At 40.1% G+C, this 24,416-nt stretch overlaps 1 protein-coding gene across 2 annotated transcripts in view; it reads right to left on the bottom strand.

The window, feature by feature from the left end:
* RALB (RALB Ras like proto-oncogene B) overlaps window positions 1-24,416 on the bottom strand; it is a 57,258-nt gene that overhangs the window by 15,893 nt on the left and 16,949 nt on the right. The window contains exon 2 of one of the 2 annotated variants that reach the window (XM_017823540.1): window positions 12,304-12,400. The gene's annotated coding sequence lies outside the window, so the exon portion shown is untranslated. Of the gene's footprint in view, window positions 1-10,834; window positions 10,944-12,303; window positions 12,401-24,416 lie in introns of those variants that run through there. The other variant, XM_017823539.1, reaches the window with a different exon arrangement.

Here is a 24,416-nt window from a genome sequence, read left to right as displayed (position 1 = left end):
CAGCCCTTGTTCTCTTGCTGTGCAGCTGATATCTTTGGACATTTCTTTTCATTGCTATCCTGCCACTGAAAGCAGCCATTCTTTGGATTTTAAACTAGGATTCTAGAAACCCTTAGCCCAATAGCTTGACAGAGAAGCTTTGTTAAACCCTTCAGATACCTACTTTTAAAGGAAAATCTGGGTATTCAACCTATTATAAAGACTTAAATATGATGTCATCAAAAGCAAGCACAGAAAGAACAAGGTTTTGCAACAGCATTTTAGTGATCCTCATTTATCAGAATACGAATTAGAGACTTTGAAGTGTTTGGTTCTGTGATATGCCCAAAAGAATACAGTCACAGAAATTCCCTGAATCACAGAACTAATTAACAATCTCACTGAACTATGAACTGTGAGAGCTCCTCAGTTGTTCTGAGGTTATCCAGAAAATACTGGAGTACTGAAATTTCATCAGCTTTCAATGGACTGTAAATGCTCCAACTGGTAATTCAACTAAAAAAAAATTTGAGATTAAGTGGCATATTTAATGCAACTGAAAATTTTAGGATACACAGGCTGAAAAATTAAAAATGCTACTCTGTTCTCTTTTGCTGTGCTAGTATCTTATCTCTTGGCATATATCCAGTGCTTGGAAGAAATTCCTGCTTGGGATATCCTTGTATCCTTCCCCACTTACTGCTGGGTGCTTCTACCTTCTCAGTTGAGGTTTTAGATTTTTCTGGGCCATGTTTAATTAGATCAAGGAATTCATTCAGCTTGAGATGTCTTGCAGAGCACACTGGGACAGCAGTTTCACGGTCCCCATTTATATCACCCAATGCTGCTCTCACCATCCCCTCTCCCTCAGTTCCCTCTCCCTTGCCCCTGGCTGTTCAGGCCCATCTCCTCCTGCAGGAGAGCACAGCTGACTGGGCCTGCCAGTCACATCTGCAAGGCCACGTTGCCTCAGTGGTGATGTGAAGGAAGAAAAACAGTTTCTACAGCTGAGGCCAAAGAAGATGGAACTACAGCAGCCAAAAGGTTACTTATGTTGCCGCAGAAATGGGGCGGTTCCCTGATCCTGTTCTCATTACACTCCTTAAAAAGGGTGCTGGTGCAGCCATCACCTACTGCAGCCTCCAGGCTGAGCACTGGAGTGAAACCCAAGCCTGAGATTTGCTTTTGGTAACTAGGCATTTTCTCTACCTAAGATCTACAAGTAGACTTGCAGTTGCAAAGGTAAGGGCGCTGGACAGGAAGCTCAAAATGGATTTTGAAAACATAATACTTTATAATATCAGGAGAAAAAGTAAGAATTTAAGGCAAGGAACTACTTTACTCTGTACACATATGCTTTATATAGGTTAGATCCTTGTTCAAAGTGGCAACAGCCATACACAGGAAAAAAACCATAGAATAATACATTTGCTTTATACACTGAAAGTTAGAATTCACAATGTAGCTGAAAGTTAGATTACACTAGTTTCAAACAATTATTATTAGTTACTAATCCCACCTAAACCTCCCAGAATTCTGTGTACATTTAAAGACACTGGCTGTCACAGCTACACTCTAGGAGCAACTACTACACTGCTAGTTAACAGACACAAGAAGCAAGACTAGTAAGTTCACTATGTTACAGCAGTTTAAGGTTAAACCAGAACCTGAAGCCAGATCAAGATTATTCTCCATCCCCTACAAGACTGGGAAAAGGATAAGCACAGATTGAGGAACCATTTTAATTCAGAATTATATTTCATCAAATTAACCAGACTGGAGTATTAGTTTCCATAATAAGAAAGACTGCAGACTGTGAGATGAACTTGTAGTGAAGGAGAGTCCCAAAGACTTGGTCATCTGGAACACATCATAGGCAGTATAAAAGCAGTATTTCTAATATAGTTGTGATTGGAAGTCCTCTCTGCATGCACGAAGAGGACCCAGAAATCACACTAAGATATCCCAACACTATCAATAGCAGCCACCAAGCCACTGGATGCCAGTCAATTCAGATTAAGAATACCTACTAGTGATCCTGGCCTCCACACCATATCTTACTTTTCACTATTCTACACATCTGCATGCAAAGCCATCTTCAGCTCTCCACTTAGATTTAATTTGCTTAATAAGATCAAGTGATCTTTAGAAGAGTGGACTTACTATACAAAGTTATTTTTTTGACACCTACAGCTATGTAGAACATGAAGAACAGGAGATTCCCACGTACATTGCTACTTAAAGTGATCATTATCCTAGTAACCTACAGAAGTCTAGCACTCTCTACTTTGCAACAGGTTATAGCTGGACTTGGACAACCTCACCTTTCAAGGCTGTCTTCAGATCTGGTCACACAACAGTGATCTATTTTAAGTACGAAATACCTGTATATACTCAGCACATCTCCCACCTCCCCCTTGATCCTTGCCAAGCATCGCCCAACTCAGAATTCTGAGTTTTCAGAGATGGATCATTACAGCTTGGAAAGCAAATCTGACAGTATTTTACTTACATTTACTTACTAGATAAAATTCTTAAATATGTGCCCTCTTGCATTATTCAGTACAGGACCATTCCAGATCACTCATTACAAATAGACAACACTTTACACATTAGCAGTAACCTCAAGCCAATAACCTTGCTAAGAATAATCTTGATGTCTAAGGAAAGCTGGAATTAAATCCTGTCCAAGTCTGTAGCAAGGTTACAACCTTCAAAGATTTAGTCACAAGAAAGATTCAGTCTGGTTAGTCTGAGCATCACAAGAACAAGACTTTAAGGCAACCCTTTAAAACTGAACTCAGATCTTAGCTGAAGTGAAATATAAGCAAGTGCATACATATCCCTGTTCCTAAGGAACTTAAATATCTGAGTTTGTTTCATTTGGGGTTTTTTAATTGGGGTTTTTTTGGTGGTTTTTATTTATTTATTTTTAGATTTCCCTTAGAGTGAAAGTAACTTGTTTCTGATCAGTAGCTAAGTGATGAAGAAAAACGACTTGCCTTAAACTGTGCTTTTAAGGCACTGGAGCACTCCCCCCACCAAAAAAAAAAAATAAAAATCACATATATCTATAAGTAAATAAGGTTGCAATGTCATGATAAAAGCTAATGCTCTTAAATGCCAGGTATCAATTGTATCGAGACATTATCCTTGCACGTAGGCAACACAAAGTTATGAGAATTGCCTCACTATTGCACAGACAGCACACAGAATCATCAGTTACACAGAGCTTTATGGGGCAAAACCAAAAGGAAATCACCATCCCATTTTCCATATTATTCAGCACAGAGCAACTAGCAGATTGTACGTAGCACCAAGCAGAATATACTCTTTATTTCAGCAAGATAGTGTTCTCTGAAGTGGAAGTCATATGACAGTAGTGCCATTACAGCTAAAAACAATTATTCTGTAGGGAGATATCTAGCCAGACCTCTCCAAGTACTTTCAGGAAGCCTCCAGGTCTAATATTAACACCCAGAAGACATATTGCAGGCAGACTATTGAAGAAAAGGATCTATCACATTGTTCTAATCCCAGCAAGAACTTGCTAGGAAACCTGATAGAAATCTTCTACAAGCACAAAGACTGAGTTAATACCATTAACCAGTATTACTATGCTAAGAGTTTGTCACTGTGGTGGTAACAGACTAGTTGCCTAAATACTCAGGGTGAATTATGACACCATTGTTCACACTAGTCAACTAGGCTCATACCAGAAAAGTGACACTTAGACAACAGACTTCTTCAACAGCCTCACTCCCACTGAATTGCAAAGTGTACTTCAGCTATGCTTCCTTTGAAAGCTCATCCATGCAGAAGCACGTTCACCTTTGATACACAGCATACACTAAGAGATGCTTCAGATGTTAAACTAATACCGACTTTTAATTGGATCTCCAGGAGCATAACAAATACAACAGACAAATGAAATATCTCATTTTACAATCAGTGTCTTAGTGGCACATCAAAGTTCAAAATAACCTAGATGAAAATCTTACTTCAGTACCAGGTTACAACATGGTTTCAGTTACTTCAGTGAAAAACCTGCAACTATATAACCCACAAAGAAGTTGCCACTAACATTGATTTAGCAAATTCCAAAAAGGCCAATTCAGCTAGAAGAATGCTACAGAGTTGCAGGAGCTGTCATGAATGTTACCCAGTCAAATTCCCTCCCCAACCATGGGTCTGGCAGATCCAGTCAGGTCTCGGGAATATAGCACCAAGCACTGCAGACAGGCCACAATCTGCTACCACTTGCTCCCCCAGAGGATGTATCTCACTAGATCACGCTTGCCTTCAATTTTCCTAGTGAACCAGATGCTTGGGATAAATCACAAGTCTAAACACCATTTAGTTTGGCATAAGTAATACCAGCAGAAGCAACTGTGTCTGCCCATACAATTACATTCCTTGCTCCTAAACTGAAGTCAGGTAATGTATCATGTTCATATCTCTATTTGGAAAACGTAAGCCACTGTTGAGCTCACATTTGATGCAGATAGGCAAGTAGTAATCCTCTACTCTGAGTTTACTCTTAACTACAGAGTCCCACCTCCCCAGGGGCACTGGGGAATCATCTTCCTGTAGCCTCTGAAAGTACTGCCACTATTTTAAGCACTTAACTGAGGGGTTCACAGATATATACCGTGATATATACACTCAGCTCCCTCAATCAGGTGACTTAACACAAGTGCCAGCCTTTCTCCCATCTTTCAGTCAATGCATTTCCAGCACACAAAGCAACAACAGTGTCATTTAGTACCTCAGATAATTATTAGTTATCCATAATTCAGCTGTTGTGTTGTCACCTCTAAACAGGTTTCTTCACTTTAGTTTACCCAATCAGGCAGAGTGAATACCATACAAAAGGATTCTGCATATACAAGAAGATACCTTTGTTCTGGACCGAGAGCAGATGTTTCCAATAACAAACAGACATGTAGTTTTCCAGACTACTGCAGTCATGTACTTTATAACAAAACCAAAAGCAGTATTTCTATCTTCAAATGGGAACTGTATTATTACGCCAGTGCAGAGGTCACATCCTATTTCAATACACCTATTCAAACTTAATAAAACTAAAAAGCTGTGGAGAGCTTCCCTTACGGGAGAAGTGTTATCCCTGGTCTCCCTCACAAAGCCTTTGCCTACCACTATAAAAATATTTACAGCCAAACATGATCTCCAACCAGAGCCTCCAGAGTGCTATAGAATGAAGAGTGGCACAATACAACATGCTTGTTCATAACTCTGAACAAGTTTTGGGTGGCAGAGTGTTAACTAAGAACCACTTCAACACAGAGAATTAGAACACACTTAATTCAGGACACTTCCCTTTATGACCTAACAAGTGACAGGTCACATGAAAATACAGAACTAATGCAGAATATAAAATATGCATTTATCCTTGTGTGCTCTTGGAGACATTTCCTCTCTCCACAGCACACATTACCAGAAAAAAAAAATCTATTCTGATACACAGCCAGCTCATCACATAAGCTCTCGTGCCCCTGCTACAAAATCAGCACAACAGGGTGCTTCTGTACACTAATGCATGCAGCACAGGGATCAGGTGGGAGATGCTGGGGTTATAACCTCCCTGGGATCACAGAGATGAGCTGAGATAGCTCTCACAGTTGGAGTGCTGCTGTGGATGGCTACAGGCTCTCTAGGACAGATCAGCCAACAAGGCAAGGCAGGAGAGTTGCCCTTCCCCTGAGAAAAGCTGGAGTGCACAAAGCTCTACCTACAGATGATAATGAGCCACTTTATGGGTCACGAGTAGCACAGTCACCAGGAGGACTAGACTAGATTGTCTCCAGAAGTGTCTTCCAGCTTCAGCAACTCCATAAGTCAAGTCTGTGCCCCAGCAACGCATTGTTACAAATCTTATCTCTGAGGAGTCTTTGGAAGTGGAAGGCCTATTTGCCAACTTGCACAAGTAGTACAGCAGAGCTACAAGACTTACAGCCAGTCCATGATGACTAACACATAATTAGAAACCTTAACTAATACTTATTTACAAGAGTATAACAGGGGTCATTACTCTGCTATGACCCCTGTTATACAATTATACTATATGATAGCTACTATTAGAAGACAGTTGTGAATATTAAGGAAAGGAGTTGGACAAGAGCACTGCTTGATCCCTGTTTTATAAGCTAAATGAAGATAAAGATGTACAGTATCACCACCAGTCAACCTGTCTAGTAATTTTAATTAGTTTCCTTCCATTAGAACTTCAGAACAGATTCAACCCATAAAGCCTACTTTGAATTTAGTTTGCATTATAAGACAAACTTAAAATTCCTAATGTTTGCAGAATTGTTTAAAATATGAAATTGATTCCTAGACTGTGCTTTGAAACATGATAAAGTAGAAAGAAAAATAGCACCAGTTTCAAGCACACATTCCCGACTTTTGAAAGACCATTTCCTTAAATTGCTTGGCTAGTCTATTTTATGACATGGTAGATAAAAGCAGAAAGCTGCCATAAAAGTCAGTCAGTGAGACTTCTTGGTGAGTAAAGTAATGAGAATTCCTTACCTACCCAAAATGAAATCTCACAGTAAGCCAAGAACTAAATAGCAGAAAAGCACCATCATGGAGAGGAGTTTCTTACCACAGCAGCAGTTTAGTGGAAAGGCTGTATCACAGATCACTATGTACTTTAGGACTGGCTCATTCTAAGCAGGGATCAGCTTCCCTAGTTAGCAAAACCACCTCTTTTCTGGAAAGCTGAGGCAATTGGCAAGCAACTTGATCTAAAAAAACTTCACTTGCTAAATGTCTGCTTTAGAGTGGTGCCCAAGGCAGTGCCCTCCTGAGCACTAACCTTATAAAACATCTACTTTAAAAAAAAGCCACTTTGGTGTTCTGCAACATGGAGTCCAGAGTTCAGGTAGCTCCTACAAATAATCTTTTAAAGTGCTTCACCATGTTTTGAGTACAATCCTTTAATGCAGTACTCTACAACAGCCTGTAAAGTGGGATTGTTTTCTTTGTTAAACCTGTGATTCAAGCCACTACCTTGCAAAAAAACCCCCCAAAACCACCAATATTAAATCTAAGTTGGAAACATTCTTTAACATGTCCATCTACCATGCCCAAAATGGGGGCTTAAGTCTGGGTCTTCAGTATTCTTCTGAAGAATAATCTTTTTCACTACAAGTAAAGATATACACAGAAAGAGCCAGAAACCAGGGATACCACAGCACCTGCTTAACTCAGCATGCTCTCAGCTTTCCAGTTCTATGCTATGACTTCGGATTAGTTTTGACACATTCCAAATTTAAGAGGAACATATTAAAAACTCCAGCTTCATTGCATTATTAGTGACCTGAAATATTTCACACTAATCACTTCAACTGACAGCAACACTAATTCACAAAGTAACAGCTGACAGGATTAAGACTTTAACAAATGCTTATAATCCTAGAACAAATTCTTTCAGTTTTTGACTTGCACAGATTCCTAGTCAAGACTGCACTTCCCTTAAGACTCATGGTCCTGTAATCAACCATTATTCCTTTGTCAACCACTTCAGCAAGGAGGGCTATGGGCTCAGGGTCCCATAGAAAACAGTTCAAAGTGACTGTTCTACGCAAGCACTTTGTCACCATAAAGATCCAAGTAGCTACTTACACATCAGCCTAAATAACATTCTCACATTACATGACTTCATGACTTTCATTTTGACAGTTCTTGAAAAACACATTTGCACATCTCAAGCACAAGAGACAAAACAGATCCTCTAATATTACTATTAAAGCAGTATTTGGAAGAACATGAAGAGATAAAGCAGGAGTTATACACACTCATCTTGCTTAAATGACAAGACGACTTGATATTTCTGGGGCAGACATTGAGGAAAGTTGCTTAGTCTTGTTTATTGGGCTAAAAGAGCTACCAATAAAATGACTGCTCTTTAGCAGATATCAACAAGGACATTTAAAATATCTGTTCTTTAGCCTCATCAAGGGACAGGCAGCAACTGTATCATAGAACAAATGCCACAAAACTGATTAGTACCACTAGGAGAACAAAACAGACAAGATTGTTTGCTGACTTTGCTGCTTCACACAATAGCAGGTAACAAGCAATGGAACCTTATCACACTGCTTGACAGTGGTGAGAACTGTTAGCAGAGACATGGGGGTGGAAGATAGGTGAAGAGAGGAAAAAAAAAAATCTAAAGAACTGCAGGTTTTTATCAGCAGGATAGCACTTCCAAGTCAAGACAATGAGTTTGAGAATACAGCTGCTATCTAACCTGGCTGATAATTAGGATCAGCACCAGTAAGTCAATCAGGCAAAAGTTACTTGAAGTCAGGCACACAGGGAATGAAAAGCAGCAAGCAGCTACATTTATATTCTTCAGTGGCCTCGGAAGCCACTGCCTTTCACTCAAACCCCAGAGACCACTACTCCCATCCCAAGCTCTTTGCTACAGGCACAAGACACCTACTGACCTTAGGCACTGTTTGTCTTGATACCACTATGCACTTGCATTCCCATGAGTGCCCACTGCCTGCACAGCTGCCATGAGAAACAGGCTCCTTCAGTACCCCTGCTAAGAGAGGCTATTAATTCACATGAATTCATTGTGTAATGGAAAGCAATTCACTTAATCAGTCACATGGAGTTTGAATTTAGTCAATAAGAAATTATAAAGTGCAATTATCCGCTGCATGGAAAGGGAACAGAGTTTACAAAGCAACAGGACAAGAACAAACTACGAACCAGATTCCCAAATCAGGATCCTAGGGCTTGTTCTGCTGTACCACATGGCCACTTCTGCTCTGTTCACAGGACAGTTTTGTTCCTTATGAAGTTTGGACACCAACACTTCCCAGAGAAGCAAGCCATTTTATCCAGCATTTGTTCAAATAACAGTAGGGCTCAATCAATTAAGCTCTGCTGAAAAAACTTAGAGCCTGAAAGAGGCATTAGATCACAGGAACTGTAAACCATCCAAGATTTCAGTGTACACATCCAAGTTGTCTAGGCAGGGTCCCATCATCACTGACTTGATTTCATCAAAATGCCTCAACTGCTCTTCTCCCAGATTTCCAGTACCACTGCACTGACAATTAGAGACAAGTTTGAGAGTTTTAAAGGAGGGCCAAGAAAGGATATTGTCTGGTCAAATTAAGCTTTCAGTTAAAGAGTTTTTGCAAAGCATTCCAGCTAAATCTTCAAACTAGAAATTCCTCTGCAGCATATACATAATACCAGTGAAAATAGGTCAGCTTCACTTTTCTCCAGGCATGCAAAACAGAATCAAGTTGGCCTACTCCAAAAGAGGTGTAAAACAATTTACTACTAAAAGTCTAATATAGGAAACTGATTTACAGGAGCACTCTGAAGACTTTTCTATTTCTCAAATGGAGTATTTAATACAGGAAATAAATGCAAAAAGTGTCACCATGGTAAGTTGATATAATCTTATAGTAAGCAAAAACCTAAGTTCAGTGTACAGAAGTGATTGAAGCAGTAGGTAAAATTATTCTAAAAAGTCTGCTATATGTGAATAAGTGTAAAGATGCTATTGTCAAGTAAAATTGAGCTGTTGCTATTAAATTGCAGAATCACTGAATATTCTGAGTTGGAAGGGACCCACAAGGATCAACTCTCTGTAATAAAATTATTTTCAGCCTTCAAGCAAATCACTTCCAAGAACCACAAGTCTAGTTCCCAATTGTTAGTTCCTACTGTCACTTTAACGTCAATTGGGAGGAAGGTGTTTATGGCATCTAAAAAAAGACAGCTTTTCCTGAAAATCACACCTCTGAGGATGTCCTTGAATAGAAAGGCACTTCTTTGTCCCTCACAAGAGAAACCAGAATCTAAAACTACAGAAGTAACGTTTGGACAGTTAAAAAAAAAAAAAAAAGCTACCTAGACTGCAGGCTACAGCTTTGAAAAATGCAAGGCTGATCCTAGTGCAGGTATAGTCTCCTTGTTCCCTTCCACTATGAAAATACCCAGGGGTAGTCAAGACTAAGCCTCCTGTTCTCAGATCAGAATCGATTCAACAGGGCTCCAGCAGAACGACCTGGTTAGGCCTCCCCCAGCTGTTCAGGAAGCATGACTGGGCTGCTTTGTCTCACCTCTGTCCCTGCCCTTCTCCAGGTAAGGTCACACTCAGGCACCACCCTTCCCTTCCTACAAGATCTACACCCGTAAGGTTGCAAGGAGGATAAAGACCGGCACAGAGAGAACCTGCCCAGATAAAACAAGATCCTTCAGGAACTTCTGGTTCGGCTGAGACCGACAGCACCCAAACCCCCCTGTTTATCTCGCACAGACAAAACGTTATCACTTATCCTCGGGCAGCCCAGGGAAGGCAGGGCAGCCTGCACGGGAGGAACCCGCCCGAGGAGCTGGGGCTCAAGGCCGGCTCCTCCTCGCCCTCTCCCTCCCCCAGTCCCACTTGTAGATACGAGTCACCGCCGTCCCCCGGCTCCACCTCAGCCCGGCGGCACCGGGAGCCGCAGGAGCGGGGCCTCCCGCCTCCCACTGCGGCCCCGCGCAGGCCCGGCGGTCACCGTCGCTTCCCCCGCCCGCACCCTGGGGCTCCCCCGCGGCTGAGGGGCCGCGTCCCGGGGCAGAACCCGCGGGCTCCCCTCGCCCCTCGCAAGGAGAGGCTGCCCCGCACCCCCGGTGACACTTCCCCTCGCCCTCCGCAGAGCGCGGACACAAGAGCGCTCAGCCCATCCCCGGGCGGCGCCAGAACCTGGCGGCTCCCGCCTCCCCTCACCGGGGGCGCGGGGCCGGGACAGCCGAGCCCCCTCCCACAATCCCGGGGTTGGTACGGGGGGATCCCGGGGTTGCCCCTCGCTCTCACCTGGGGGCTCCGGCGCGGCTCGCGGCCCGGTTGTGCCCCTCGGCCCGGCTGTGCCCGGTGCTGCCGCCGCCCCCCGGCTCTCATTGAGGGGGCACCGCAGCCGCCCGCGCGCCCTCGCCGCGCACTTCCGCCCTCGCCGGCGCCGCTCCCACCGGGCCCGGCTCCCCGCGAGCGCGCGCCCGCCCGCCCCGCCGTCACGTGACGCTGCCCGGACCAATCGGCTCCGGGTAGCGCGGCGGGGCGGGGCCGGGGGAGGGCGCGGGGAGGGGGCGGGGCTGAGCCCCGTGAGGGCTGTCGGGGGCCTGTCTTGCCTAAGGAGCAGCCGAGAGCGGTGGGAAGGGTCTCCCTACTCCACCGCTACCTTTGTCTGTTCTCCCTGAGCCCTGTTTGGCTCGGTTTGACCCAAAGGAAACACAAAATCACAGAATCAGTCATTTTGGAAAAGACCTCTGAGATCATCGAGTCCAACCTGTGACCAAACACTGCCATGTCAACAAGACCATGTCACCAAGCACCACGTCCACCCATTCCTTAAACACCTCCAGGGACAGTGACTCCACTACCTCCCCGGGCAGCCCATTCCAATGTCTAATCACCCCTTTCTGTGAAGAAATTCCTGCTAATGTTGAACCTAAACCTTTCATGGTGCAGCTCTCGTCCTGTCGCTGGTTGCCTGGGAAAAGAGATTGATCCCCACCTACAGCCTTATTTTCAGGTGATTGTAGAGGGTGATAAGCCTGAGCCTCCTCCTCTCCAGGATAAATAACCCCAGCTCCTTCAATCACTCCTCATAAGACTTGTGCTCCAGACCGTTCATCAGCTCTGTTCCCTTCTCTGGACATGGTCCAGCACCTCAATGTCCTTCCAGAATTGAGGGGCCAAGAACTGGACACAGGATTTGAGATGTGGCCCCATCAGTGCCGAGTACAGGGAGAAGAAAAGAAGTTAGGAAGGGCTCTGTCTTAAATGCACCACACACTGTAGTGCAAATTCTACCAAGGGATGCAGAAATTAAATCTGAAGTCGGAAGGGAAAGGAATGGAAGTGTCCCTGATCTGCCTCATAAGGGTTGGGAGTGCTAAGTGCTTTATTAAATCATTGTGCTGCAATACTGTCACATGTGTGCAGCACCGAGCAGTTTTCACTGCTCAGGTAAAGAAAATAATGGCTATTGCTGTATTTACTGTGATTATTTTACAAATCTTTATCAGTTCCCAAATCCAAAATCTCTCTGGCCAATCCTAGTGCTGCTAATCACATGGCCAAGCACCGCTGTCTGGCAAGTTACGAAGTAAAATATACCTTCCATGTTGCTTTAATTCGGTTAATTTTTCTAGATATAAATGTTGACGTATTTGAATTCCACACAGTGAATTTAAGAATGAATATGTTGGGTAAAATTATTCCTCCTAAAAAACATGCTTTGCATGATAACACCCATCTTAGGCAATGATGGAAATGATGATTACCACTGATGTCTGGGGAGGTCAGCTCCTCTGGGACAGAAGTAATGCGTTAAGTAACAGTGTTAACTCCTGCTTTCACACTGGACCTCTTTGTAGCCTCCTACAGAAAAGAAAGGGAAAGAATTAATTACATTCAACCTCTATCCATTGGTGGCTGGGTAAAATTGCATTTTCAAGTTGGAGAGCATAAAAAAGGTCTGTCACTTAAAATAAATGCAAAAAAAGAAAAAGTCCAACTTTATAAAAGTGATAGGTGAAACAGCGGCCTATTGCCAAAGCAAAATAAGGTGGAGGAGGAATTGGAAAGACATTTACTGTAATCTATAATTTCAGGGTTGGCACAAAATGCCAGGAATTGCCAGGAAATGGAAAAAAAGAAGTTACCGCGACAAGAAAAAAAAAAGTAGGTGTGTGGCTCTGAGAAACAACTGAGGAGTTCAGGACTGCATAAAAAGGACGTATTTTCTGAATTTCTCCTGTCTTGAAGGAAACCACATTTTCTACATTGTTTGTAAGTTAACAGGGTTTACATCATCCTTGCATCATCATCAGTTTCTCCTCCTAACTCAAACAACTGCAAACCACCAGATTTTAGTTAACCCATTAGGTGGAAAAGTGAAAATATGAAATTAATGAATTATGAAAGGTCCTGATTGCAGCAATTTTTTCCCTCTGACTTATAGATTGTATCAGACTAAGAACCACATCAATATTCATCCTGCATTAGAAACTGGCAGACTGAGAGCTCTTTGCTATTTGATGCCATCCATTCATAGAAGGAATAAGCAGAGAAAGAAATATTGCCAAATGTGAAGGAATGCTGTTTTATAGCTAACACTTAAATTAGCCAAATCTTGGTATTTCTAGGATTAAACATAAATTATTTTAATACAGATTTTCTACATTTGTATGTAGTCCTAAAACCAAACCAAATAAAAATTAATTAGAACTGTTTACTATTTATCCTTAACTATATGTCGCCATGGACATCTTTTATGCCATGTGGGCAATGTGGTGGGATTCATTGCTCTGATGTGACTATTCACAGGAGATAAATATTTTCAGCAAATCATATCTCTGACTCAAAACTCCCAGGAACCTGGGAAGCTGGCTCTTTTCAAACTGAACACAGTACTATGCTGCCACAGTGCTGACACTTCCCCTTCCCCCTTGCAAAAAAGAGGGTTGAGAAATGAACCACATCTATCCTGCTTCTGAAAATTGTTTAAGGGAAACCTACTTCTTTGTAGTAATCCACTCATGACAAAGAACATTTGTGTGATGCCACACTTTGAATTATTATGCATGTTGCCTGGTATAATCTCCATGGTTACAGATATATTTTTTGCTTCAGTACTTTAGGAAGAAAAATTCTATAGAACAATTTAGGAGAGAAAATTCCTTTTCATTGTCATTTGTATTGCATTTATTTTATGCTATGTGGTTTGCAGACAATAAACATTCACTTTCTAAACAAGTAAAATTTCAGTAGAGATGGAAAAATTTGTCTACAGCTCTTGCTTTATCTTGCCATAACATGTTTTAAACTGCAAATTCCTAGAGATAGGAACAGTATTTTTCATGCATATATTTAGTTTCTAGCCCACTAAGAATGTAACAGGGCACTGTGTGTCACTGCCAGAGTCATAAACAACAGTAAGTGTGGTGGGAAGACTGAACAGTAAATATTATTTCTTTGCAAAGATTAGGACTCATACTTCCCTTCTGAGCAGTTCTAACTAGAAATGTATTGTAGAAAGATGGTTAGCTGGAACAAGAATTAGCCAAAATCAGTTCCAGAAACTGGTGATGGGAAAGATGTAAATCCCAGATACATAGCCCTATTCCCATCCTTTTTGCACACCCAGTTCTTCTTTGACAGTGTTTCAGCATTTCTGGCCTGTTTTTGTTTGGTTCTTTCTTTTTTTTCACACAAGTGACTACAGGAAGAACAGTGTAAGGAGCCCATTCAGGAAAAATTTATTTGAGGAACTATAAAGGCCTAGCAGGCTGCAAATGATGGACAGAAGGAGTCTCCCCTCTCCTGCAGGGAGCAGGTAATAGTAGTCTCAGGTAAAAAGAAAGGTATATACAGCGATGAGGAAACTGGAGGGAGGTTCTTGAATTGCAAGGGAATCAGTGCTACCTAGGACGTCAGTCTTTGCTGATTTAGTGACGTAATTCAGAATCTCTAGAAATAAGAGAAATAAGAGGCAGAGAATTCTGCCATCTGAATGCTGTCGAGGGACTATGGCACGACAGGTACCTGATTCACAGCTTTTACCCCAGTCTCTGTTTACAAGGAACTGTGGCCAGTAATAACCATAAAGAAATCAGGGGTCACTGGAAAAAGAAGTGGTCCTGCTTCATCTCCTGCACTGAAGTTGTGCCAGTAATATAAGAACAGGCTAAAGCAGCAGGAAGATTTTGCCCCTGTCTGAAGCAGTTCTTAGTTACACATGACCAGTTCCTTATAACACCTGGGCAGCACAAAGCAATGGTTCAGTGGAGGTAACCAGATCCATAAGTTTTTATTAATTTATTCAGTCCAAAGTGACTGTATTTTTTTTATCCTACTTTTAAAACCATTTTTTCAATCAAAATGAATACTAGTGTAAGACAGAGGAGAACAGAAAAAAGCTTGGGAAAACAGAAGAAAGACTGAGGAACACAGAAAAAACCCAACCCTACTGTGCTATCTAGAATGCTGTGATGTCTTTCTTGTTCTCAAAATACATAATTTTTTGTATGTGCAGAGTTCAGCTGCCAGAGTTAATCTAGGCTTAGATAACTTGTAAGAAGAGGTACATGTTCACAATGTACATCAAACAGAGTTTGTTCTAAAATAAAAATAATTTAGTCAAAGGTGATTTTCTCTTTGGGCATGGATAGTCTAACAAGAACTACATTTTACAGATTATTTGTATACCTAAGAGAATGCAGCTGACCTTATCATGATTTATGAATTTCAGCATTCAAGAACCATAAAGCAATAAACTAAAGTATATCTGAAACAAGTGATAGTAAATGAAATATGACTCTGGTTTTGGCCTTGTAGGAGATTATGGTGTTTTGACTATATCATTCAATTTATTTTTGTTACAGACAGCCGGAAGTCACCACACTAAAATAAAGTTCACTGTCAAATAACCTTTCCATTTCAGATACAGCTGGGATTTGTCAGGATCATATCACAGGGTCATTCTTAAAGTGATTCTCACTGACATTTTGTGAGGTAAGGGATTTCACATTCCAGTTTTACAAGTGTTACACTTCTGATCGTCATTACTATCAACACCATGACAGATTTAGGGCCTGATCTTGGAGCTTTTACAGAAGGAGTTAAGTTTATTGTAAATAACTTCATAGCCAAGAATCAAAAGAAAATAAAAGGTCAACAGAGAGCCATAAGAGGTCAAGTAGTCTCATTCCATGGCCCAAAGGCAAGGTCAGTTATAAATATATAATTTTTGGCATGTAATTTTTTTAACACAGTTAAGATTGTGGTATCATTATAGCAGTTTGTTTAAAATACTGAGTTACTTTATCATAAGGAAGAAAACAACAACATTTACATTAAATGTCACTTCCTGCAGTTTCAGCATATTTGTTATTTGCATGCTGGACATAGCAATCAGATTTTTTTCCATTTTTTACATCAATATACTAAATATTAAAAAATCCTTTTCTTTTTCACTCCTCAGAAATCTTATCCTCCTTCAAATAACACCTGTTTTTGCAGTTGTTTTTTGTAGGTGATGTTTCCTAATTGCCAGTCACTCTCTTTCTTCTTTGGTCTCCCTCCAGCTGGCCCATGTTTCCTGAAGTGTACTGCTGAAGCAGATACATTAAGTAAAGCTTTGCCAGTTATATGTAGGGTAGAAAGCATGCTTTAGTGTCTTACAGATCACACTGAACACAGTTTGGTAAAAACAGGAATTATTACAGAAATAGATAAGGCAGGGGATTTTTCCAGAATAACAAGCAGCTAACATTGTTGAGGATTTACCTCCCTGTGTTGCACAGTCCTACCCTGTAGAACAGAGAGTGATTTGAGCATGCTTAAAAAAAGTTCATGCTAACAGATCTTGCCCCCCTTATTTTTTAATCAAATTTTTTAGATTAAATTATTGACAAATATATTAAATTAATAATGAAAATTACTGGCTTTTATAGCAACCAGCATTCTAGAAGGGTGGGAACAACACTTCAGAAAGAAGATTTCTGAATTAAAATTATATAATTTTTAAATACCTACTTTTGTCCACAATCTCTAATTAAGTTGATGTAACTTAGAATGAGATTAAAGTGTCCTCCTGCAAATTTAACCAGAACATTTTTATGCAAATATATTCTGAGGCCATGAAAGCTCTTCATATTTAGTTTCTTATCTTCATTGTTATGAATGCACTTTTCTCTTTTCCATATTTAATCACAGCATCTTTTGCAAACTTTTGGGAGTTTTGATGCCCCTTCACCATTTAAATAGAAATAGATTTTTTTTTTCTCAAGCACCTCACAGTTTAGGTAACTGAATTTTGTAATACAGTTTTTGCTATGATAGTATTTTACTTATTTATGAATGCCACACTTTTTAGAATAAATTCTGATATGACTTGGTGGCTCAAAAAATTAGACTTTTCTTGCAATTACAGCATAATTCTGCACTATCATGCTGGAAAATGTTAAATTAAAGAAGGTCTGGATGTGAACTTGAATGGAAAATCTCTTCTGGAAGTTCTGTAGGAAGTGGGTTTGAAGGTGGAACAAAGGGCTACAAATTTTGTCTACTAAAATTCCTCTTCAGCTGTGCTCTGCTACAGATACTACTCCCTAAACTTATACCACATAACACTTCATTGTTCATTAGTTGCTGTATTTCAGTGCAGAGGTGAAAGCGTCAAAAAAGTGGATCAAGTGGGTATTGTAGGAAACCTGTAGGAACTTATTGCACCACTGAAGTTTATGAGGAAGTTTGTGTCCATGAATCTGTTAATGTAATTGTTATGACATTGTTATGACATTATGTTATTCTCAATTACAGAGCTTGTTAAGCACTTAATGCAGTCATGGGCTAATACTGCTGCGTTAGAGAAAACTTTCAATTCTGAGCTGAGTGCTCGTGTGTTAGTTCACACAGCATTCTTCTCTGGAAAAGAAGATGTTACTCGTGGTTGATAACCTGATACAGTCTACAAAGAGCCTTTCCTTTTTTTTCCATGTTAAATCAATAAGAGTACAATATGCTTTACATTACAGGATTAAGGAAAGTAATTTCAAAGTAAATTTGATTTGTATCCCGTAACATTCTGGCTTTTGCATTGTTTTTTATCTTTTCAGTGAACAGTAACACATACTTAGGATCTGTCAGAAGAGTAAGAGATGAGCTTTTTAGAAAAGACTATTTGCTAGAAGCTAATTATGTCATTAGTAGCAATTTAGTATTCAATATATTAGTATGTTTCATCAATATTCAACCTGTTAACTCATTCTTAAATACATTGTAAACAAATAAAACCCCACCACCTTTTATCTTCTGATGCAATTTACAGTAAACCTATTCCTTAGAAAAAGCTTGGGAGCAGCTGCACTGGTTTGTGGGGTCCTGAATCTGCAAAAGTAATGTACCTTGGCCAAAATATAAATCCAGGACTCCATCAGACACTTCAAGCCCAAAGCCAAGCTTCTCTTCAATCTCCAAGTTTTGTTATTTCATTATGATGTATTGCTGGAATACCATAAAAATAAAACAGAAACACTGCAGTAAAGTGAAGACTGAAATAATTACCAAGAGCCAGGAAGCTCTGAGTTGAGACTTCTGATACTGTGGGTAATGTGAACAAAGGTGAAATATAACCAGAAAGGAACCTTTGAGGGGAGAGAGAGGCATATATATGTGGGTACATATATATTTTTAATTTAACAGTTGAAGCTCTTGTGATTATACATAACTAAAATAGTGTTTAAGAGTCAGAAATTCTGCTTTTCCCCAAATTTCGTTGGAGCTGCATTGATTTACAGCACAAGAGAACGGCATTGTGTACTCACAAGCAAATCCACCTACCCTTCTACCGAGACTAATCTCCTCAAAATAAATAACTGAAATCCTAAATTCATCTAGTGTTCGCAGCCTAGACGTTGTTTGCTGGGAAGCAGTGAACATTTGCTCTAATTTAGTTTGTCTTTTCCCTTTCATTGCAGGGGCATGCTTTAAGACCTTGCAAGTTGTGTTACAGATTTTCTGTCCCAGAGCAGAATGGCCAAAGAATGGCTTTTTTCGACATTTTTTTATCAACTGCAGTTTATTGAACTGTGTCGTATCTTGGGTTTCTCAAATCTCGTTTACTTGTTTTGACATTTTCATAAATGAGAGCAAGCTTATGTCTGTATCTTCTAAGAGTTCTTGAGAACTATCCTTGCCCTTAATCATACAAACCACCTTTGTGTAACTTTGAGATCTTTAGTAAGAAGCTTTACACAACCTTTCAGAGAACAATAAATCAAACTCTGACTTTTCCAAATTGCTTGTCTGCATTCAGGCATGAATTCCATCTTCAAGCTGGATTTCTTGAAGGGCAACAACAAACCTCTAGCCTATTTTTCCTGATCAGACTTCGAGTAGCAGAAAATGAATTGGTTTGATCTGGCTCACATAACTGCATTTACTCCCCTTATAACCCTTGTCATTTTTTTAGGCTTTCCTTTTTCAATGAAATAGTTCTCTAACATTTTAAATGGAATTACAACTAGGTCATAAGACATACAAAGACTGCTTTCCTCCTACTTTTTTTTCTTCCATACCAATTCCCGTCTGTGAAAACATCTGCAAAAGGCTAAATGTCAATTGATACAGATTTAATCACTACAGAAATGGTCACATAATGGAGAGGTGGCCTATAATCATATTTTCCCTGGAAGGAGTACACAGTGCATCAAAATTATTGTGGAATCTTTCAAAACAGAAAACATAGAATTAGCCCTGACACTAGTGGTCTGATTTTAAGCAGTACCATCTGAGACATTGCTGTTTATGAGCACTGGATTTTATGGTGATGTTTTTCGTGATGTTTTCAGTGTCACTTGATTATCTACTCTTTGCTCTTAGCTTTGGAGAGTAACAATTATATTACTGGAATTAGAGAAGGGATGGAAACCGATTAGTTAGGGAGATTATTCGAAAACTTTCAGCATCAGTTTAAAAATCTGAGTAGCTATATAGTGAGGTGTTTCCTGGCAAATGCCAAATTCATTTTTGGCCTCAGGACAGCTTGTATAGTGTAAAAATTAACTTCATACTGAAGCATTGTGATCATCATTATTTCATCTGAAAAGAATAAGGAAGTAAACTCTTTCTGAGAACTGGTTTCTGCAGACCATGTTTTTCCCTTCTGCAGATCAATAGAAGACTTTGGTCTGCAAATCTCAAGGTTAAACTCTAATGTGTGTCACTGTAAGTTAATTCATTTTCGAGATTTTTGAGGTTAAAAACTAGCATTGTTGATTTATAGTGTCCCATAAACAATCCTGGTTCATAGAAATAGATGGACAATGCCAAGCAGACAATGTAAGCCCGCCCATGGAAGCTAGAAAAGCTAAATTGCAAAGGCACAGATGCCACCAGCATAGTCAATATAAATTGTGACATCTTAATGAGAGCAGGGACCATTCAATGTGTGCTGTAACCCTTATCTTAGATCGCTCTTGCTTATACCATCTCTGGTTTAGAGAACAGTATTTCATGCAAAGATAGTTTTCCCAGCTTCAACTAGATTTAAGTACACCCCTTGACTAGCATAGTATAGTCTTTGGTTTATTATCTGGGGCACTGTCCTACTAGACATGGGCTCAGATTACCTCAGAAGAGAAGGTACTAATGTCTAGTTTACTACACACAAGATGTATTCCCTAAGACATTGCATACAAAGGATCAATCTTCTTCCTCTGATTTGAAAGGAAAGGCTGCTACTCTCTCCCTTCTCCCCTCTTTCAATTTAAGGGGAAGAGCAGTATTTACAAGATACTCTCTTCTTAAGTCATTTCCTATAAGCTTCCCACGGAACTTGTTGGCTTGCACAGATTACCTTTAGAGGAGGGTTAGATCTGGCAGAATCTGACAGGGTTAGATCACTGTAACAACTTAAGATGCTACTTTCCCCAAAGTCTCCCCAGTCCTTTTGCCAAAGGTCTTAACAGAGTGGTAGATGACGTTTGTGATCTTAGCTCTTCCACTTACTAGCAAGAATTAATTTAGGATGCAAGACAGCTAAAAAGCAGGTATACAGCTGGGAATTGGGCAAAGTAAATAGAAGATCCTAAATGTTTCACAATTTATCTTTTCTTGATAAATGTTTTAACCCAATGAGTTATTTCCTTGTAAATTTAGAAAAGATCTTTATATAGAGCAAGACTGAGATATTATTATAATCTTGTGGCAGCTGCCACATATTTCCAAAAAAGAGCAGTCCTCCATGCTCTTTGGAAAGCAAGAATGCTATGGATTTGCCCACTGTAGCTGGAGATATCCATTATGTCAAATGCAAAATGCAACAGTCATGTCACGTCCATGCTGGACTCAGCTTAATGCCTTTTCAGTTTCCTTTCACAGAGCCTTAGCAATGTGACCACCTGCTGAATCTTTTTAGCATATAAAGAATCCTTTGTTTGGATCAGCTGGTCTTCTTTGACTTCTCAGCTCAGAAAGTTTCCTTGTGGTTTTTCTTACACCTCTCCAAGGGTTTTCTGGGGATAATTTGGGAAATTTTCAATTCCGGAAAGGACGGTAAAACTCAGTTCCTTTGCCACTTAGCTGATTTGCACTTCCTTACTTTGTTGTATGATACTAATGGAGACAGGTCTAAACTGCCATTTCTAAACACAGTCTGAATCATGGCAGAAAGAGTTGAAGCAGTACTCTGCTCATTAAACTCTGCCCTTAAACTTCAGGGCTCATCTTTTATAGTTTACTAAAAATGAGCTCATCTTTACAACTCTTATAATTCCTTGCCCAGAGAGAGCTGTGATTTTACAAACATTTTCAGTTTCACTAGGCCATAGCCAGCTTTTCCATCCTTAAGGTTCTATGTATCTTATGGAATTTTTGTTTCTTAGTTCTTGTCATGCAAACAAGGCAGTTAAAAAGTAGAATCAGGTAAAGATTGCAGTATGCAAAAAAAAACAAAACCAAAAAACATCAAAACTTCTGATGGGGGACTACTTTGCAAACAGAAATAAAGGGTTTAGCTAGGACTTTTACCTGTGTTAGACAAATTGATTATCTGCATTAGAAGAGGGCCTTAAGAGACCTTGGACACATGAGTCTATTCTAGTTAAAAAAAATGAGATCTACTCAACAGCTGTGGGAAACACACTGTTTCAGCCCCAGAGTTTTCCAGCTTGGTTTAAAGCAGTTCTCATGGAGTGACTCCACACACACATTCTTTCTGACATGTAGTTTAACTGAAGGTTGTTGATACAGCTGTTTCATGACACAGGTGAACCACCTGATAATTATCAGGTCTTGCTTCTCAGAAATAGATATAAAGCAAAAGTAACCTTTCCTGTCAGTTCCCAAAAGCTGCAAGTGTAAAAACAAGGTGTGGTTACCATGCTTTGTCTTTGGTTGCTGCACCTGCAGCATCAATTTCACCAGCAACTTTTATCTCCTCCCTTCTAAAAGCTTTTAGTAAAGGGACTGCCCCCTGACCACATTAGTTGTTATAAATGCAGCTGTCATAAAGGAGGATACTGCACAATTTTAGAGATCTCAAGGTCACAAATCAACAATGAAAGAAGTTGTAGAATTTATTTTTTAAAAAAATATGGTTTCCATCTCCCTCAAGCTCAATATATATTTCTTTTGGCTATGGAAAAGATGAGGCTTTTTGGGCTTTTCCAGAAAGCTAATAGAAGACCATGCTTGCCTGTCTCTGTCAGAGACTTCATTCTGTGAAAAGCCATAATTGACAGGAAGATCAACCTGTGAAGCTGACCAATAAAACATCTGTCAGCTTTTTTTGATGCACATTCCTTCTTCATCTAGCAAATTTTAAACAACCAGGCTTGTTCTGCCACAGGTTTCAATCACGGAGAGACTCTTGAGCTGCTGCTGGAAGAAGTGTGAAAACATGCTAGCCCAGATTAGGAAGTGCTGAGCAGCAGACAGAGCTATAATACATTAGAAGGCACCACACTTTTGGCTACTACTCCTGGTCCTATTTTAGATCCACATCACAGAGCTATTTCCTTGTATTTTGGTCCATGTGAACTGTTAGCTCCCTCAGAAGCGTGCTTTGTGCTCCAGCAGAAGAATTTGAGTCAGTTTTTATTCTTACTGACCAATATTAATTCTAACTTCATTTTTATTAATTCCAAACTTTTGATTACTGATTTGTCAGTAGTGTCCATGGCTTGTTGCTCCAGGACGTAACTCATTTGTACTCTCAACTCACCAAAGGAGCTTTTTTCAGCATGCTGGAGACATGGCTCCAGTTAGTTGGGCAGCTACAGCTCTCATTCCAGCCCCAGGTTTTGAGCTGAACCTTTGTCTTATATGCTCCTGATGTTTTCCAAATATACCAAACCACTTTGCTCTAGTTATAAAAAAAAAATGTTTTGGTTCCAGTTCTTACTCTGTTCAATGCACAAATATTTCACTCCAATTCTGCCAAAACTTTGCCACTTTTGTTCCTGTTAATAAAATGCACAACTTCCTGGTCTGCATCCTGTTAGTGCTGACATGGGCTCCTCATATCCAGTATGGGTTCATCCCCACCCCAAGGACAGGAAGTGTTCTGCTTTGCTGATTCAAATATGACCAGAAATTAATGTGAACAAAGAAACTTTTAAGAGGGACAGTTTAGGTAAGAACATGACAGTTGAGAATGTAACAGCCAGAGTTACAAACACAAAGGGGAGAAATATCAGAGCTGGGGAAAAATATCAGAACTGGTTTGAAAGTCCTTGATAAATGGTAACAGTAATAGTAGTGAAATGTAGCCTGAGAATTTAACATAACATCATCTTTCTTCTTTTTACGTTTTTTCTATCTAAGGCTTTTGTTGTGGGTTTATTTGCTTTGTTGGTTTTTTTTTTTGTTTGTTGTTTTTTTTTTCTAATGTATTCTTGTCTGTATAACTTGTTATTTACATTGGTTTGAGCATATACCAGTCTCAATTAAAATTATTTAACAAAGGGTTTACAAGCTTTTTTGCAATTTAATGTTGCTCATAACTTCTGTATGGAGTCACCCCATGAGGCTGACAGCTTTAAATCTGTCATCTAAGCTGCCCTTTTTGTCAAATTGTCTAAACCAAATACACTAGTAAACAGTTAAAACAATAAACTATGGGGTTAATGTTGGTTGGCTCCTGAAAATATTAATATTACAAAAACTGCCTGTGGAACTGCCAATTGTTAGACAAGAAGCAAAAGACTATTAGGGCACAAGAGATTAAACTCTGATACTCCTTTCTGGATCAGAATGGAATCACCTTGGCTTAGGGGATTTGGCAGTTCTGTGTATAAAGACAGACCATTGTTCTTTGAACTCTGCTATTATTCACACTAAATGCATTTGAAACTCTCAAATTAACAAATGGTATGCAGTAGTTGTGCAGCTGAAAGGAGGAAAGTTCTCAGCTGAGAATTTTAATGGTACATGGCACAAATATTTAAGTCAAGGCATAGCACAAAAGGTGAAAACTGACAAGTGTGCTTGATAAAGCGAGACAAAACAAAGACAGGTAAATCCTCAGGTTCTTCATTTCACAGTTCCTTTAAACAAATTGGGAAGTCACAGTATAGGAGAGTGAAGTTCAGTGGGTGCTTTGCACAGCCACATACAAAATCACAGCTTCTCTTTCCTAACCAAATCAGAGTATCCTTCTGTGGGGTGAAGTCACAGCCCCACAAATGAAGTTTGAAGGATTTGGAGTGTTGCAGAGTGTTAGGCCATTTCCCATGAGAGCAGTGGAGCTATTAGATAGTTCCCATGGACACAGCCTTGAGCTGTGTGGCTGAGTGCAGGTGCCGCATTCCTGGATGTTGGTGTAAGAATATGTTTGTGTTGTGTATGGGAAAGTAGAGGTGGGAGAACTGAATGAAAAAGCTGCCTGCTG

This window comes from Lepidothrix coronata, unplaced genomic scaffold, assembly GCF_001604755.1.
Source record: "Lepidothrix coronata isolate B3197 unplaced genomic scaffold, Lepidothrix_coronata-1.0 Scaffold103, whole genome shotgun sequence".
NCBI lineage: Eukaryota > Metazoa > Chordata > Aves > Passeriformes > Pipridae > Lepidothrix > Lepidothrix coronata.
This window is presented reverse-complemented; position numbering and strand designations above follow the sequence as displayed.